Source organism: Pinus tabuliformis, chromosome 8, assembly GCF_031772625.1.
Source record: "Pinus tabuliformis cultivar Carrire ecotype Pingquan chromosome 8, CPIR1, whole genome shotgun sequence".
NCBI lineage: Eukaryota > Viridiplantae > Streptophyta > Pinopsida > Pinales > Pinaceae > Pinus > Pinus tabuliformis.
Genome location: NC_142294.1, coordinates 46,534,387 through 46,543,615, shown reverse-complemented (window position 1 = coordinate 46,543,615; position 9,229 = coordinate 46,534,387).

Sequence of the window (9,229 nt, the reverse complement as noted above, 5' to 3'; positions counted from 1 at the left end):
CATAGGGTTTCGACCCAGCTGTAGGGCCATGCGGTGGATTCCAAGGATGTGGGTGAGGAAGAGGAGGAATGGGGCTTGGATGAGGGCGTGGACAACTGATCTCTTATAATTTCGGAGGGTCGGGGCACTACGCTCCTGAGTGTACTAACCTGATGAGAATACCTTGTCCATACTGTGAGCAGTTTGACCATGAAATGGTAGATTGTCCGACGATGATTACCCAAATGTGCGAAAGGGGGTATTACAGCCGACTCCAACCCAAAATATCCAAATGATGAGGTCTGAACCACGTGAAGAGGACCCCAGCGTAAACATGGTATTGAGGAGGGGTGCAACTACAGGGGGAGATGTGAGGGAACAACTCGAAGAGAATGGGAAGGGTCACGATGGTCTTACAAAGGAACCTGAATTTGAGATGGAACAAGTGAAGGGGACATCTAAGGAAGGTCAAAAGAGCTTCACGGAGGTCTCTACTCCAGGTAGTAGATATCCAACTGAGCCAGGAATGGATCCCTCTATGCTTACTACCTTTCTAGAGACATGTATAAAGTTGCTACGTGACAATAAGGTAGTTAAAGGACTACAAGATCTTATCACTAGGTGCATAGGATCAGGGGAGTCACACATAGTCTGGAAATTTGGAAAACATGCTCCACGCACTAGGCGGGAGATGTGAATGACGATGCAAATTAGTGAGTATGAGATGGATTAGGTCGTCTTGGATTTAGGGTCGGATGCGAATGTGTTGCCTAAGAAAACGTGGGAATGCATGGGCAGCCCTGCACACAGTGGTCTCCTATTCAACTATGAATGGCCAACTAGAAAAAGATCTTACTGATGCAAATATTGCAAGGGGTGACAGTGGACATTGAAGACATAAGTATGCAAACAGACTTTGAAGTAATAGAAATTGTTGATGACGGTAACCCATACCCTGTGTTTCTAGGAATAGATTGGGCCACAGACATGAATGGGGTCATCAATTTAGAAAGATGAAACATGACATTCGATAAAAAGTCACTCTGTGTTATAGTTCCACTGGATCCAGCCGAAGGAGCGTGCTACACCAAACCGGTGTGCGACAAGGATAGTGACGAGGAACTAGACTTCATCTACCAAATAACTACACAAGACCAGGATCAGGTGAATCCCATAGTGGATGGGAGACCCTCATGGGAGCGTGATAGTTCCTGCACATCAGATTTAGATGAGGAGATTAAACGATGGCAGAACTGATTGCATGAAGTCACAACACTCAACTATAACATGATGATTAGATCACTGCGACACATGACAACCGAGGTACGACAACAACTAATGGACGAAGGTGCAACAAATGAGGAGTACTTCGTCAACCTCTGCGGGAATTCAATCATAGAGCAGACACAGCATGGTACAATGGAAGAAGCATTGCACACGACAACCACCCCAGCGTGGCGTGCACATAAGAAGATAAGGTGGAACAAGCGCAAAGGTAGAAGACGGTTGCAAGTACGAGTTGGAGGGCTTCCACAATGAACATAGTCAAGGCAGTCGGGATGAAGTAGTCTGGCCACCTAGCTACATCAAAGGGCACAACTATATGTTGTACAACCATCAACCCTGCTGAATCTATGCATAACAGGGGTTTGTTGTGCTGATAAGACCATAACCAAAGCACAGTGTGCGAAGAGAATTCTATCCACGGTCGGACACGATGAAACCATGGAAGTGAAGAGAATTTCCTCGACCACTGCCCCTACCATTCAACCTAAATGAGAAGACCTGGATGAAGGGATCCAGTAGTTGCAGGAAGCCATTCAACACAGCAACGTGAGACTTCATGAACTAGAGGAAGTAGGGGCAAGGCTAAGGAGGAAAATCGCAAGGCTGGATGAAGAAATTCACAAAATAAACTTAGAAGTCACACAAATGAGCTGCGCAAATGTGAAAATGAGGGGACCAGACATGGTCGGCCCTCCTACGATACTAAAATGAGCCGTGACCCTACTATCATGGTTGTGACTGCACCCTACTGCATAAGGGAGCCCATGTCACGATGCGTTACCAAATTCAAGGGTACACGAAGGGTGCCCGCAACCCGAGCTAGCAGGGAAGAGGAAGGCTCGCACGAGGGGTGCAACCACCTAACTATATGTACTATATGTAAGAGGCCCAGTTCCAGTGCTCGACGCAGTTGAAAGAGGGCGCGGGACTATAAAAAAATCTACATAAAGGTTGCACGATTCAGTCGTGGTGTGCAGGGCCAGTCACAAGCATAGAACGCGTCCGTGTAACAAGGATTGCACTGCCGCATGGAAGGATGGAGGATGACCATTGCAGCTACTGTTCATGACAAGATGTCCCATTTAAGACACCGAGGAGCGGGCAGCAAGCCATTAAGACACAGGGCCGAATGGATTTGCTGCCAAAATTGCATTAATAAGCCACGAACGAGGAGCAAGGCCGGATTTAAAGTCGAAAGGGTATATAAATCACAGGTGGCTTATTACCACACATCCGTTAGCCCCTTGTAAATTAACTTGTTCAGGCTTCAAATAAAGCCACATAGGATGAATGAGGCAGTCGTGAAAGGAAGCCCATGGTTTAAAGACCTACCAAAGGTAATATAGGAGTCCCTATTTAGGTCGATATCCAAACCCAAGGACATTACAACCGAAATCCCTAAATGACCCAGGACATCACGGACCAAGAAGAACCCACACGGACTAGGACCGGTCCAGATGTCTCCGCGAAATCCACGATTCGGCAAATTTTTTATGGAGGAAAATGAAAAACCATTACTATTGAGAGCGATGAAGAGGAAGAAGATCCTCCGACATATGTAGAAGAAATAGAACCTGAAGAAGAAATGGAAGAAGATATCCAACCAGTAAAGCGACCCAAGTATGTTCCTCCAAGGAAAGGGAAGGCCAAGGTACCTAAAAATTTGGATGCCATTGATAGCATACTCATCACCCCGTCTCTCCCTAAAGGGGTTCTGTTCAAAGGAACGGTGACTGGTCACATCTCTACTGTGAAATTTGAAGACTGGGACCTTGCCGATACTAAGAATTTTCCCCATTGGAAACAAGTGAATTAATGGAGCAAAGCACAGAGGGGGTTGTTACGACCCTACAACCGCAAGAATGGTTGTGAAAGGTAGAAGAGGTTTGGATACTCTGCCTCCTATCAATTCCACATTTTCATCGGCCCCCCATTATAGGAAACTACTTTGCTTCCCTGTGAAGGCAGGGACCTCATGGAAATCGTTGATATGAGTGGCGATTTGATGATGACGGAAGCCCTAAAAAAGAAATACAAATTGGACAAAATTCAGAGAGGGTATGCTATTGACAGTATTCCAGACAAAGGGGTACTCATTGCTACCTAGTTGCTTGCGGGAAAAGTGATGCGGAAATGTCGAGGCAACGAGGTACCAGCAATAATCGTCGCGCTAGATGTGCAATGCGCAGAAGGGAACGGTTTAATTGGGTACAGTTCCTCTATGACGAATTCCTGACCAACTACAAGGAGGCCCAAGAGGAGGGTAAGACCTTCCACTATGTGTGGTTGTTGTTATCCATCCTTTTGGTTACAAGTGAATTACCCGAAGATAGTCAGTTTCCTTTCGTGGACCAGGATTGGCCAGAGGCCGCAAAATACGCATTGCTCTGGGTAACAAAGGACGCCACAAGAATCTAGGAAGTCAAGATTTTCTGGATACTAATGGAAGCAAACATCCGATAGTGGATCAACCAACAACCCCGTCTATCTACCGAGATCTATGACAGTGTTAAGAACGTAGCTAATATTAAGGAAAATATGCACCATGTATACATCCAGGTGTGCAAGGATTAAGAACAGATGTGGACCACACTTCCCTTCATTGCCATTGACGAGGATATTTTTGTAGTATTGGATACCTGGCCACCGAAGTGGTGTGGAGCTGATGTGGTAGGGCGTGATAAGACCACCATCCAAAAATAGAAGGCTGAGGCTAAGCGCTTAGCACAACAAAAGCAGAATGAAAAAGCACACTGCAGAAGTATGGGCGGCCTGGGAGGTAGAGCAGGCTTCTACAGGGAAGGCAATAGCAGGAGGGCCTGCTACAACAGAGGATGAAAGAGGCCCGAATGTGACCATAGAGTCAACCATGAATATAGGGATGGATACCACTGGTTTTCCCTTAAAATGACCACGACCGACGGAATGGTCAAAGCCACGGAAGAAGACCAAGGCATCTAAGTTGGAAGGGGAACTTGTCACATTAATCGAAGGTGACCTGGGTGACATCGAGGATATAGTTTACGAACTCACCCAAGAGGTGCTCGATGAGGCCATGTCAAAGCAGTAGATTGTGTTGGGGGTGCTCTATGCGCGGGTGTAGGAATTCAGAGCACGAGCCTCATAGCCGAGAACTGTCACTACCCATGGAGCTATGGGTATGTCAACAACTAAGCAACTGCAACAGGCCAAATTGGTTAATACTATCATACTACCGGCAGGAGCAGTGATAGCAGAAAATGTGGTGGACAGAGCTGTGGTAGGTTAGCTTATAGTTCTTGGCTTAAATTTGGTTGCCCTCCCATGTGAGAGCTTATATCAGCTCCAGGACAGCACAACGATGGAGCTCCGTGCTATGAAAGGACGTGCCATATAGGTACTTAGTGAGCAGCAAATTAACATGGAATAGTTGAGCCTCCAACGTGATGAAGCAGTAGCACAAAATCGGCAGTTGGAACAATTTGTGGAGGAAGCATGTTGTCATGCCCCTGAGCTGGAGATTGCGGCAGATTTAGTTATTGACATACGAATCCACAAGTTGGCCAGTGGGTTCTACGAAGCAAAGGAAGAAGCCGTGAGGATCTAGTTAGCCCTCAACTTGTAGCTCGCCGAAATGAAACTGAAATCACAGCCCTCTACACCACCAGAGGTCACAGAGTAGCGGAGAGGCATCATTCAATATGGGAGGCAAACAATAGCATGGGCCATGCAAGAGTGCGCCAGCTTGTTGGATCAGTCACTTATAATGCTTACTTCACTACAGGAAGACCCAACCTTACAGCGGCTGGAAACAGAGGCAAGGGAGCTACAACAAGCCTATGATAATGTCAGAGGGACCATGCAGAAGGTTTCTATTACGCAGCTCTTAGCCAAGATGAGGGAGGCCCAGGCTCTTAAGATACAAGCTGACGCCACTTGACAGAAGGAATTTGTGATTAAAGAACGTATCCAACCTTGGCTTGATGAGGCATTCGATGTATCCACCACCATTGAGCAAAATATGGCACACATGCAAGCAGTATATGAACCCAAACAAGCAAATAAAACTGATATTTATGCCTCAGTGGCTCGCATAGAACAGGTACAGCAGATGGCGGAATATCTTGTTGCAAGTGTAAGCAAAGCACAAAAGTTGTTGAATGACATCTGTGTGAAGATTGTTGCACCAACCGAGTGACTCAGGATGATTCATGATGATTGTGTTGGGGGCCTATTGGGTAGCAAAGGCTCTCGTAAGGGTTTTGGGGCACAAAGCCCACAATTTTGGGTAAAGGTATGGTAAAGACTCCGTGAAGTGTGCAGAGCATGAATTGTAATGAGTCAAGTCAAAGGGATGTCCGCCTGAAAATAATGTAAGAAAATAGAAAGTGAGTCGGTCTGCCAATGGCTCGCGGACCATAGAAATGTATAAATAGAGCAGGGCTCTATGGTTAGAAGTTAGTTTTTGGTTTGAATCTTGAATTTAATGGGTTTATAAAGGCAATATTCTCTATGTCTGTAAGTCCGAGTGAAGGGTGTTGGTAGATAGATAGAGGCTTTGCAGCTGTGTGCACAGAGGCCAAGTAGAGTTTGTAGCTTTGTGCATGGATCCCCGCAACTAAGTGCGCAGGGTGGATCTGGTTGTATTGACAGAAGATAAATAAAGATAAGAATTTCTGAATCATTGTGTGTTTTAACGTGAATCTATCAGTTGCTTATGTTCTAAATATTTGCACTGTCTTTAAGAATTATGATTGCGCACACCGGGTTTTATTGTTAAATGTTTGCTTAAAGACTGTAAGATCATATCTGTAATAATTTCATTAATAAGAAAGTGCATCTGTATGGATCTATGCAGAAGCCTGAAAGTGGTATAGAGTGGCACAAGGCTACATAATGGTTCACAATCCCTCCAGACCACATCAAGACATCCCAAGGGTGCAGAAACCTGGTTCCAACACCCTCCCCTACTACCTCTGGTGAGACTTCAATCCACTCTCCACGAACTATTGCCAAAAAGGCCAGTAGTCTGAGATTTTTTTGGTTAATAACTCTTCCGAACCTGGGTCAGACCCCAACAAGCCAACATTGACCCTTGTGCATAAATGTTTTGAAGCATATTTTCTTGAGCAAAACTTTGATCTAATTCTGCTTGTTGAGCTAATATATAGCAGACATGCTTGTCTCCACCTGGAGCCTATTTTAGACAACCTTATTGAATCTATCTTAGAATCACAGGATTAGCCATGCAAAGCCATTGAAGGAAGCTCTAAGAAGATCACTTGAAACATAATTAAAGCATCTCTTATGGAAATACTTTCAAGCCTAACCTTATGCAATGAAGACATATTGTTGGATTGTTGAAGACATATAGTTGTGGGTCTTAAACCCATTTCAAGACATCTTATTGAGAATCTTAAGTTGATCTTGAAGACACCCTTGGAGACCATGATGTATTGTTGAAGTCATCATGAGGTAACCTTGAAAATTTTGTTTGGGTGACAAGAAGAGCAGTGGCGATACCTTCTAAGAAGATAAGGTTGTCATTGATGAAGTGATTTGGAGACAAAGTTGTTGAAGATATTGTCAAGGCTTGTTGCAGAAGATATTGGGAGCCATAAAGAATCATCAAACTTATCTTGACGAATTGAAGCTGAGGGTTGGAGCCCTAAAGGTTGGAGCCTCATAGAGACAAGGTTAGTTCCTTGGAAGACTGAGTTGGAGCCATAGAGGATAGGAGTTCTCATGAAGACTAGGTTGGATCTTGTACCAGAGATAAGGTTGGAGCCCTAGAGGTTGGTGCCTCAAATTGACAAGGTTGGAGCCTTGTGAATTCTAGGTCAATGTTTGGAAAAATAGAGGTTGGAGCATAGGAGATTGAAGATTGGTGTCTTCATCTATTGTTGGAGCCCTACAATATATTATATTAGATTTATTATAAATAAGAAGTTAATAAAAGTATTTATTCTTATGCTTCATTTTTTGTTCTAATTATAAGTGATATAACTGGTAAAAATAACAATTGAAAATGAATATTGATTCACCCCCCTCTCAGTATTTCCAAAAAAATATGGAATGAAGCTTTGGGTAACTTAGTATAACATTTAGTAGTGGTACCCATAAGCGTTCTTTGGAAAAGATGAAGTCAGATAGAATCATCGTTAAGGGAGTTTGATGAACACCATAGATGATATGTCATGACATGTGTCGACTGGTCTTCTCTTGGATTCGAATTTAGGGATATTGAAATGAAATTTAGGAGGAATAATCGGCTACTAAGGCGAATAAGTGATGGGGTCATTGGTGAGCCGAATCAAATCTGGCAACTCGGGAGTGGATACAAAAGGCAATTACTGATTAAAGTCGGGTAGAGGATGACCTAGATATGAAGGAATCGCCTGGGAAACAAGCACTTGAATTACTAAATAAGGAAGGTTCTGGTAATAAGGAACTTGGTTACCAAAATAAGGAGGATTCTGATAACCAGAATACAAATAACCTTGTTGACCAGCCCCAGGATAACCATGATTTTTTTAGCCAAGGCACCTAAGGAATATTCTGATAAGGTCTATATTGTTGCCCAATGGGGATTTAAATATTCCCATGATAAAGAGGGTTGAATTGATACTGGGTCATGTGGTACACATTCTGTCCTACTGGAATTTGAAGAATACCTTATGCAAATGATTGATATTGTAAAGGAACTTGTAAATTTTGAGTAAGTGGGACCTAAGAGGTACCAGATACTGAAGGAATGGGTTGAGATGTGATCGCAGCCTATACATGTTGAGTTACATGAATTTGAGCTTGTTGAGGTATAGATTGAAGAATAGGAACTTTAGATGAAGGTACAAGTTGGTAAACAAGCAATGAACCCAACTTCAAACTTGGTTGAACGAGAAAAGTAGACTTCCAAACACTAGTATTCATCCCAAGATAAGGAAGCCTATAATAAGGCTGGTTACCAATTTGAGGTATACCAACAAAAAATGGTCCCCTGCCAAAGGAGTAGAGGATGATGGAGGCATTTCCCCCCCTTACAGAGGGTAACCAACATAAGGATAGTTAGGTTGTTGAAGAGGACCTTTCCCACTAACATAAGGGTCAGCCTCATTCTCAACTATCAATGTAGGAGGAGGAGAAGGAGTAGGTTGAGCAGCACTCCTAAGAGTAGCGCCAAATGGAATTCCAAAAGTGTATGACATGAGGGATGTCCATAAACTGGAAGATGCACCAAATAAGGTACCAGATAAGAACTGATAACATGGTGGGACAGGCAGACCACCATATAGATGTGCCTCTGGTGATGTGGAAAGCATAGATGTGGAAGCAACATTTGAAGTCTCAACCATAGTGGTAGATGGAGGTTGGGAATCCATATCGGTTCCAGTCATGGTCAACAATCCCAATGTGGATTGCCACATGAAATTTGTGGGTAAGTCAAAAGAACCAAGGAGGTTGTTCAAGAGGTAGAGGAGGAAGAAAAGGATGGGATGGATAAAGGAAAAGTCCATCCAAATGAGTATAAGGATGAGGCTCTTCTTGTGGGATCTCCTTAATACTCACAAGTCCAGGTGGAAGTGGTTCACTGTAGGGGATGATATATATAGTAGGTGGATATGTTTGAGACAACGGAAGAGAGGATGAAGCGTTTCGGAGTAAATTACATGTAGAAAACCTTTGTCGACATGTTTCGAACCAACTAGTGTGGTTCATCATCAGGATAAGTTGAGGAGTCAGATCATGGCTGCAAGATAAATAGGGAGACAAAATCTTCCAAACGGCTAGGTGCGCCCATTAACGGCTATATAAAATGACTAGATTATATAATAATATTATAAAGTTAAAGGTTAATAGTAATATAATATTATAGTCAAAGTAACTAATTTTCTTCTTAATAAATAATTCAATAATTTATATATTATAATATATTATATATTTGAATCTTATTCTATTTCATTTTATTTATAAGTTTTATTTGGTT